The 10,473-nt window shown below is 42.1% G+C and overlaps 1 long non-coding RNA gene across 1 annotated transcript; it reads left to right on the top strand.

The window, feature by feature from the left end:
• The first annotated feature begins 950 nt into the window (after positions 1-950).
• On the top strand, positions 951-1,649 carry LOC147428739 (uncharacterized). Its single transcript, XR_015186058.1, has 2 exons — positions 951-1,155; positions 1,260-1,649. It is a non-coding gene; the product is annotated as an uncharacterized LOC147428739 (long non-coding RNA).
• The last annotated feature ends 8,824 nt before the right edge of the window (positions 1,650-10,473 follow it).

Here is a 10,473-nt window from a genome sequence, read left to right as displayed (position 1 = left end):
TGACTGAGAGGCCATAACATATTCCTTCAATACGAATGATTAGACAAGGTGACCCATAAGTCCTCCCTTGAACGACGGAACACACAAAAACAAGGGGAAGACAAGCCATCGTACATGGATACATACTCCATTGACTATTAATTCAAGGAAACCAATATAAAAATTGAGAGACATGAGTAGGTACATTGGAATGGCTTCAACAAAACAAGCATGCTCAATGCTCATAGACAATATGTTTCTTGAGGTGGCCTTTCCTTTGGGACTAGAGAGTAATCTATATCTATATCTATATCTATCTATAGTATATATTAAGGAGACTGATTTTTCAGTGTCACGTGTCGCAATTTCTTTTATCCGGCTACAATGAGGACAATGCGTACGCAGGGGGGAGAGAGAGACAGAGAGAGACGATCGAAGACCGCCGGCCACACTAGTACTATAATAAAAAGGGGAGAGATTTCGGCTCCCCCCTTACCACATGGCAATTTCTCATGCATCTGTAGGAGGAGAAAGAAGAATCCGGGAGGGAGAGAGGGAGAGAGAGAGAGAGAGAGAGAACATTGACTCAACATGAGAGGGATTAAAGTAGTAGTACCTGGAGGATTAACGCGTTGTGTGTGTGTGTGTGTGTGAGAGAGAGAGAGAGATAGATGGGAGTGGAGTAAATTTTCATAGGAGTTTGAGGGCGTCGTCTCACAGGTCGTGATCATTGGTCCCGCTCCTGTTGCCTACCCTTGCTGTTGCCTGAGCACTGGTTTAGCCCAGTGTGCACTGCGTGCATGTAAGAGAAAGAGAGAGACAAAGAGAGGTGTGCCATAGGCCCGAGGGAGAGAGATGGAGTCCAATATTTTGAATTTCTCGATTGTCGTGTTGGAACTTGGGCTCTCACCTAATTGCTCGCCGCCCAGCTTGCCACGCTTCCCTTGCTGCACCCACCCTTCTCATGACTTACTATAGCTTCCTCGCGAAGAGACGAGAGAGAGAGAGAGAGAGAGAGAGAGAGAGCGCTATGAGCTCCAAGCTCCAGCTTCGGTCGGTGAGCACTGAGTACCCTCCTCCCTCTCCTACTATCTCAGAGCTAGCACATCTAGAGACGAGTGTGAATGCACTCTTCTGCTAGCCCATCATTTGTGCGCGGTTGTAAACATAATGACTGTAAGGCACATCCCCATCATTTGGAGCTAATCTGCACACGCTGCCTATGTGTGTGTGTTTGCATACATGTATTGTTTTGACATTGTCAACCGGCCTTTTGCCAGCCTCTGCTTTCATTTTCTCTGTCGAAGTTTGGTCCGCTCTCGGCTTTAGCGTTTCAATATTGGTGATAGCTGATCGAGGCAAGGCAGGATCTCAAGCTCGCGAATGTCAACCTCCAGCTACGATTACTGTTCAAACGGCAATGAGGACCCACAGGATCTAAGCCATGGGATTGAACACCCCCTACAGCCCCTCCCTTCCCTCTCAACCCAAGAAAGGATTAAATTCAATTATCCTAACCTGAATCGCCTTGAAATGGTGGTGCGGCTTGGAGTGTAGGAGTTGAGTGGTGACGTCATGCAAGTTAGCAAGGCATTGGATGTGAAGGGTGAAAAAAATACATTTACGGCAGTTCATGCATTAACAGAGACACGGAAGAGATTCTATGCGCAGCTTTGGATCCCCTTTGTGTCATGAGATTTCTATTGTATCTGTTAAGGTGGATATTTAGCAATCACTGCAGAGGTAACCAAGTCGTCTGTGTTAGATTTAAGGTGAGTAGTATGTGCGCGCGCGCGCGCGCGTGTGTGTGTGTGTGTGTGTGTGAGAGAGAGAGAGAGAGAGAGAGAGAGAGAGAGAGAGAGAGAAACATGATTGCAGCGTACCGGAGGAAGACGTCGGCTTTGGAGCAGAAGAGCGTCGATAAGCAATTTTAATTCGTGTGAGAAAGTGAGAGCTCTGGAGTCTGCGCCTTCCTCTGCTCTCTCTCTCTCTCTCTCTCTCTCTCTCTCTCTCTCCGCTGGAGCTGCCGACGACTCTCCTACTCACTCTCCTCCGACCTGCGTCTTGAGCTCAAACCCCGTTGGATAATTTTTGAGTGACTCACCGCGTAAAAAACCTGTCACCCTCTCCCTCTCTCTTTCTCTCTCTCAATGCCAACAAGGGTGCCCAAGGTGGTGCTTCTCTTTGGGAGGATCATGTAAGTAACGTTAACAACTTCTCTCTACTAGCGACTGTAGCCCCAACGACCACCCAACTCCTGATCCATTAGTCCTTCGGCTGCATGCATGACCCCTCCCTCACCCCTTGATCCTCCTCCATATAGGTCTCAAGGGTCTCCCGAGCCCTCTCTCTGCCGCCATCTCCTCATCTTCCTCATCTTGATGAGAAGGGATTCCGCCCCCCGCCCCCCCCTCCCCCCCCCCCCCCCCTTCCCTTGCCACATGGCGATTTTTCATGCATCCGGTAGGAGGAGGAAGAAGAATTCGGCTGTGTGTGTGTGTGTGTGTGTGTGTGTGTGTGTGTGTGTGTGTGTGAGAGAGAGAGAGAGAGAGGAGAGAGAGAGAGAGAGAGAGAGAGAGAGAGAGAGAGAGAACATTAACTCAACATGAGAGGGATTAAAGCAGTAGTACGTGGAGGATTGACGCGCTGTGTGTGTGTGTGTGTGTGTGTGTGTGTGAGAGAGAGAGAGAGAGAGAGAGAGAGAGAGAGAGATGGGAGTAAATTTTCATAGGAGTTTGAGGGCATTGTCACAAGTCGTGATCATTGGTCCCGCTCCTGTTGCCTACCCTTGCGGTTGCCTGAGCTCAGCTCCCAAAGCGCTCTCTCTCTCTCTCTCTCTCTCTCTATATATATATATATATATATATATTTATATATATATATTACATATATATATATACATACTTGGTATCAACGGGATTTGATCTACCACATCCCATCTCTGGCTTGGTCTAAACACTAGACTAGATCGGACTGGATATCATATCTACTACATTGTAACTCTCTGATTTACTTTGACCTTATTCTCTCTGTCTCTCTCTCTCTCTCTCTCTCTCTCTCTCTCTCTCTCTCTCTGTGTATCCTGCTAAAGGATTGGCGACTCTTCATCCATGGTAAATACTTGGGGTTTCTTTCACCCATTGATATTATTGTGTGAAAAGAAGACTTCTTGGGCGCCTTGGACTTTTTTGAAGGTCTTCATTTTTCTAACCAAATATCTCATTGCATAATGAGGCTTGACAGCACATCATATCGACTTCAATGGCAGAAGGTAGCGCCGCTTACTGTTTTTGGGTTGCATGCACCAAGCACCGCCCGACATCGGATGGAGGATAGGAATCGAATGTGCTGTTAGCCAGCCTCTCCATGTGCCTCGAAGAGGGCTCCACGGCTAGTTAATGTGACTGCGGACTTTCTTTGGCAATACTATGTAAGGTGAGCCTAAGCTCACTTAGCTTCCACTCCGCATTGGGTTTCCTTTCTGTCTTTTTCAATACTGTTGAGATTGTGAGTGGCTTCATCTCTGCAAGTCCTTTGGTGATGGCTCCTAACAAGAAGTCGTTGGCCGAATCTACATAGTACAGAGGTACCCTGTGTCATTTTAATATTGAATGGCACTTTGGGCATGGTATGCTTTGATATAACGGTTTGAAATGAAGGTTTTTCTGCTGGGTAATTCACTGATGTTGCTTACACCATTTTCGGTTTAAACTTTGCAAAATAATTAAAATATGCTTTCTATCTCTAATGGGGAACATGGAAGCTCGTGGTTCGGGCTGTAGCAAGGCTCACTCTATGGTTTTTTGGATATGGTACGATTGGGTTTCTCACAATAGCTCAATGGATCGTGCTGGGTAATCCAATGTGTTTAAAAGGTTGTAACGGCCTTGTATCTGAGTAGTGGTTGACATTGTTCGGGTGTTCTACTGAATGTGGTGAAGAAAAGGATGGATTGTATCCTGTCTGGTGTTTGGTATGGGGTAATGTATGCTTTCTTATAATGTCCTGGCTATTTTGCAGACTGAGTTGTCTTTCTTTCTATGGATATCTTACAAAAGCTTAAGCTTCTATTTCGGACCGTTGCATGGGTCAGTATATCCGTTAAGGAGTAAGGTTTTGAGACAAGGTGTAGTCTCGGGCTGTCGGACTACTCTTCTCTCTCATTTTGAGGGGTTGGGCTGGATCTACCTTGACTCTTGGCATTATCTGGTAGTGATGTGTCTAATCAGTGGATGGACTGAGATTGATTGTTGACTATGTAAGGATCCTTGCCGTTGGTAAATATATGGTAAGGTAAGCTATCCTATGCTGGTTTTGGCCGACTGGTTTGCTGGTGTTACTCACGACTGCCGACTCTTAGGATTGGCTTACCTCGACTCTTGGCACTATCTGGTAGTGGTATGTTGGATAGGATGACTAGTTTTTTTTCGATTGATTGCTGGTGATTTAAACCGCTGCCTAATATGATACAGCTATGATGCTTACTCTTAAATATTAAGTCTATCTTGCAGCGTTTTTGACCGGTAGGTTGGACTGACCTAATGATTTGTTTTGTGAGAATCCTTACCGATGTTTGATATATGGTAGGGTAAGCTATCCTCTGCTAGTCTTGGGGTTATTTTTGCCGATTGGTTTGCTGGTTATATTCACTGCTGCCGACTCTTGGGATTGGTCTACCATTGACTCTAGGCACTATTTGGAAGTGGTATGTTGGATAGGATGACTGGTTTTTCTGAATGGATTGCTGGTTTATTAAACTGATGCCTCGTATATACAGTTATGATGCTTAAACTTAAGTATTAAGTTTGTCTTGCAGCAATTGACGGATACGATGGACTGACCTAATGAGTTGTTTAGGGCTAAAGCATATTCTGGTGATTGAGTTGGTTTGGGAACGGAACGGCTTAAAGGCTCCCCACTCTATGTGGAAAATTGTTTAATGGCCTTTGCTGGTCTTAGCTGGTTCCGGAGCCATACTCTTTTTCTCTGATTTTTATTGGCTGGTAGCTATGGCAATTATTTGTTTTTCTAAAAGCCATATTTTACATACAAGTATTCGTACTAGCTAGGAGCTTTTGGTCTTTTTTTTGGCCTAAGAGAAATACCAATTGAATGACTGGATTGGATGTGAATGTATGCATATGCTCATATTCTTTCTATCTGGATTTAGGAGGTTGTTTGTGCTGATGCATTTTCTCACACTAGCTTGCAGATTGAGTGACTGTATACATATGCTCTTTTTCATTTATAAGGATAGGGTTGCATGACCTTAGGACTGGCTCTCACAAATCTATACTATTTAGTCGATACAACGTGTGTTTCGAACGGCTGGATGACATTGGTCTGGGAACGGACTGGTTTTTCCCTCGACTGACTTCTATTTTGTAGGCTATGTAAAGCAATAAAATACTAAAAGTTGAGCATTCTGTTGCGGAGAAATGAACCGACAACAGGTTGTAGTCATAACATGGGTTGGTCTAATGGTTGGTTCAGGGATTTATTTTGGAAACACATGAGGGATATGGGCCCCTCTTTCGACCTGAATGAGTGGGGTTGCAAAATATATTTCTAGTTATTCTCTATATGATTAAATGGTAGCATAACCGGAGGATAAAAAGGCTAGTGGTAAAAAATTCTTTTGTCTGCTTTGCTGACTAAAATCTCGGATCATTACTGTTTGGGTTTTTGGTTTTTAAAGAAAAGCTGTGACTCAAAGATTGCTTTAACTCATTAAAATAGGCTTTTTGAAATATTTTTGATGGTGGAAATATTGGTAGAGGCGGACAACCATGCTAATGATTGATTAATATGGATGAAAAACACTAAGACTTGACTTCACAGTAACATAAAAAACGATTGATATAGCATGAACATTGTTTTGATCGATAAAAACTAAATTTTAAGGTACAAAAGGAAGGATTTTTACTTGAATTGAAACTGGAAAGTTGTCTCAAAATTCCATTCTAGTTTAGGGAAACAAAATATTACTAATCACTTTAAACCTTAGCAGCATGATTTTTCTTTGTTTTGATACCTTGGTGACATGGATGGCAACTAGGTCACCCCAGTTACCTGCAATGCTGTTTGGAAGCTAACGAATAGTTTGTTTTCTTACTGTGGATGCAAGTAAGGGTGTCCTCTCCTTGGCAATTGATTAAGAAGATGAAGTGATGTACTTGTAACTATTGGACTATAACAGGACCATCCTACCCTTTAATGGCCTGTTACTATGATGTATTTGCTTTGGATAAACTGTCGAAAGAAATACATGACTTTGTACTTTATCTGTAGGCCAAGGTCTTTCTAGAATATCTCATGTGTTATGTATACTGTTAATAGTTAAAACTCTCTCTGCTTAAACACATGGGTGCTTTTCAGCCCTCAGGTTGCCCTAAAGCACCAAGACCTAGTCTACAGGATGTTTATCCTCAGAAGATATGGCTTGCAACCATATTTTTCAGGATAGGGCGTATCTCACACAACCGTTATGACGTTCTGTCTTGGTTTTCGTTAAGATGGAATATGTACCAACTCCTCTTTTGGATCTTACTAATTTTTTTCTATTTCTGGCTTCATATTATCCCTATCTCTGCTACCCTTGACCTTTCTACCTTGCCCTTCTTACCAGCATCCCTGCTTGTGATTAAACTAATCCGAGATGCTTTAGCCATTTCCCTCCTGAATCAACACTCAAAAGTAACAGAGGCCCATGATTTGATCATGAATCTGTTAACTTTCAACGACTGGGTTTTGATCCTCGCCAACCTGGTTGCTGATTCAAAGGAAGGGGTACTTCATCTACAGAGATTGGCTTCCAATCTATCTGCTATTGAAATAAGTCATAAAACTGATCTGCTACAATTCTCAGCTAAGGGAGTCGACCTATCTAACTTTATTAGAAAATTATGTGGCCTCACTTCATGTTTTGCTCACTAAATCATTCGATCCTGCTAAGGCTCCTAAAGGCCTTTTTTGCAGGGATGACGCGGCTCTGGAAGCTGTAAAAAGCTTTCAACGGGGACTTAGCTCGTCAAGTGAAACTTCTTTACTTGATATGGTTCCAAAAGTCTCAAAATGTTTTCCTTTTCTCCCTTCCAGGCAGATTGCAATTGAAGGAATTGAGCTTGACCATCAGCTTTGGGAACTTCAGAACAAAGCCTTTGTTGCACCCATCTCTATAGAGACTTGGGTCTTCTTAGCAGCACTACCGGCCTCTCCTAGTGAAGACTGTCGACTAGAGACCCTAAAAGGAGTTCAGTTCTTGGACAAAGGTGATGTGATAAAAGCACCTTTCAATATGCACTTCTTGGATTCTAGGAAATGCCCGGTCTTATCAGGCATCTATGTCAGAACCAAGGGGACGATGAACTTTTCTAAACAAAGCTGTGAATTCTACTATGAGTCTATTTGAAACATCTACCGTCCTTACATCAAGTGTGCTTGTAAAGCTTTGGATGCAAAAGCAAACTGTGAAAGCAACATCCTCTGGTTTGATCATGCCATCTGGTTTCTTCTCAACCATCTGGAGGACCTCTTCCCTTAACACATGGAGGAGCACTTTTTACCTATGATCTGTTCATGGCTTGGTGACCAAGCTAAGGAAGCTGTGCGAGCCCAGATTGCATATCTACATTTCAGGAATTTCATGTATGAAGCTCTGAAGGAGCTAAAGTTAGATGCACCTAATCATCTACTGTCAAATCTTAGTGCTTCTAAAGGGATCAAACATATTCTATCCCTTCTCAAACCATCACTAGATACAGATGAGTCCCCCACTCTTAAAAGGCCTATACTGACTAGTTCTTCTTCTCACTCTATCACCTCATTTCTATCCCCCTCTTCTACACCTGGGTCTTTTGAAGGACGTAATAAATCTAGAAGCTTTGTCAAAGGAAGAGGGAAGAATCTCCCTATCAAGAAAATGTTTAACTCTTGATTGTATTGCTTTTTCAGATCAAGCGGACTGATTCTGGGAAGCTGGTTCTATGCAAAAAAGATTATCTGAAGAAGCGTTCAATTCACTGCCATTTTTCAAATCGGTTTTTTGATCTTTATACACCAAAGTCTTTGATGCAATATGCCTTTCAACGATTGTTTGGCAATACTAACATGTTATGAATTGACTTTTGGTTGGACCTTTGACCCACCACTGAAGTATTTTGTATACTCTACATAATTTTTGACTTCTGACAAACAACCATCATGTACATGTCCTCTTTTCAGAGACTACTGTTCGGATTTTGGTGAGTTTGGACAACACGTTTGTACTACAGATCTATCTCTAATTGGTTCAAAGGAAATCAAAGACCTATTGAGTAAAGGTCTAAATCATATCCCCTTACAACCTTTGAACCCGCACTTGGCATTGGCCGCACTACTTACCTGCTTGGCTAACATAGCCAAGGTATTAAATTTAGAAAGTCTACAACATGCTAGACTTTCTGAGTTTATTTTCTCATATTTTCAAACATGTATTGGAGCAGTCCCACCTACATGGCTAAGCCAGGAAACAACTTGGCTATCTCCTTCACTGCTATATATGATAAATAAACTAAAACAGGATTGGTATGTGGTGGGACTTGACAAAGCCCCGCATTTACCTACTCTTATCTGCAAGCACCTAGCCAAAGTAGCAGCTGAGGCTAGGCTTAAAGGACCAGAGTTCCTAATATCTGAAATGTGTCAAGAAGAAACCACACGATACCTCGGTATTTCACTAAATAACTTAAAACTAGACACTCATCGTTCGAAACTACCTTTACTATTTCCCACGAATAAGAGTCACAAACACAAGTTTAGGTGGATTTCAGATGCCGCTAATTGCATTATGTTACACGCCACAGACGTAATTACTTCTCACTGACTTTACCAACATCTGCGAAGAAAAATTTATAGCAGCTAGGACCTTCACAGGGCTTCAAGTGAATAACTTTTGGATGGTAAAAAACACGACTGAGGTGTTCATTAATCTAACACAATGCATCTTTTTCATGTTTTCAACAGATATCACGCAATGCTATGAAAACATATCACTATTTGAACCTTTGGGTCTATTTTCTGTCCTACAACAAATGATTAAATGGGTGTTTGAAAAAAGAAGTTTGATAGGTTATCACGCTATTTCACTTACCCGAAGTCCCAGATGGGTAAAAAACGCACGTAAGGGACCACCCACTCACTATAATCGGTGTAGTCTGACTATGGTTATTGAATGGCTATTTCAGAATTGCTTTGTTTTGTTAGGGAATCAATGCTTTCGGCAGATTCATGGTATCCCTATGGGATTCTTATGTTCACCTGTTATGTGCAATCTCTACCTTGCTTTTTTTGAGTGTAGATGGATAACGAAACAACTAGAGACAACGGACACCACTATTGACTTAACACTCTTTCGGCATACCTACAGGTATATGGATGACTTATTGAGTCTAAACTATCCCAATTTTGCAAAGTACTTACCACTAATGTATCCCAACACACTTCGAATTGAACCTACCTTGTTGGATTGCATGAACGATACCGAGCTGAATATCATTACTAAAACAATATTTCTAAATATAGAGTTATCACTTCTTTCTCCATTGACTGGGGGCTTTGTCACAAAATTCTCCTGAAAAAGAGATAATCTGCACCTGAGCTTGATCGAATACGTCAAAAGGAAGAGTAATCGTCCACATAAGATAGCTATAAAAACCTGTCTCCGCATGGTGTATTTGATTATGTACTCATCCTCGGACTCATTCTTAGCCTTTCAGGCAATTTGTCACCTTATGAGGAAATATAAGGCGAATGGTTTTGCCATGAAAGAACTACAAGGCACGGCTAGGAATTTTCTCGCTAAAAAATCTTGGCCCTTATGCTTGGCTGACAAGGAGACTATTATTGAACTTCTAACACTGATACACTGATACATTGGTTGTAGGGGAGGTCTCACCACTTGGTGATGACCCCCTCACCAAGTGGAAGATCTTCCCCTGGGTAAGGGTGGGTCTCTCTCTCTCTCTCTCTCTCTCTCTCTCTCTCTCTCTATATATATATATATATTTATATATATATATATATATATATATATATATATATATTTATATATACACACACACACACACACACACACACTTGGTATCAACGGGATTTGATCTACCACATCCTATCTCTGGCTTGGTCTAAACACTAGACTAGATTGGACCGGATATCATATCTACTACATTGTAACTCTCTGATTTACTTTGACCCTTTTCTCTCTCTCTCTCTCTCTCTCTCTCTCTCTCTCTCTCTGTATCCTGCTAAAGGATTGGAGACTCTTCATTCATGGTAACTACCTGGGGTTTCTTTCACCCCTTGATATTATTGTCTGAAAAGAAGACTTCTTGGGCGCCTTGGACTTTTTTGAGGGTCTTCATTTTTCTAACCGAATATCTCATTGCATAATGAGGCGTGACAGCACATCATATCGACTTCAATGGCAGAAGGTAGCGCTGCTTACTGTTTTTGGGT

The sequence above is a fragment of the Adiantum capillus-veneris genome, chromosome 23, assembly GCF_014529385.1.
Source record: "Adiantum capillus-veneris isolate H3 chromosome 23, ASM1452938v2, whole genome shotgun sequence".
Taxonomy (NCBI): Eukaryota; Viridiplantae; Streptophyta; class Polypodiopsida; order Polypodiales; family Pteridaceae; genus Adiantum; species Adiantum capillus-veneris.
This window is presented reverse-complemented; position numbering and strand designations above follow the sequence as displayed.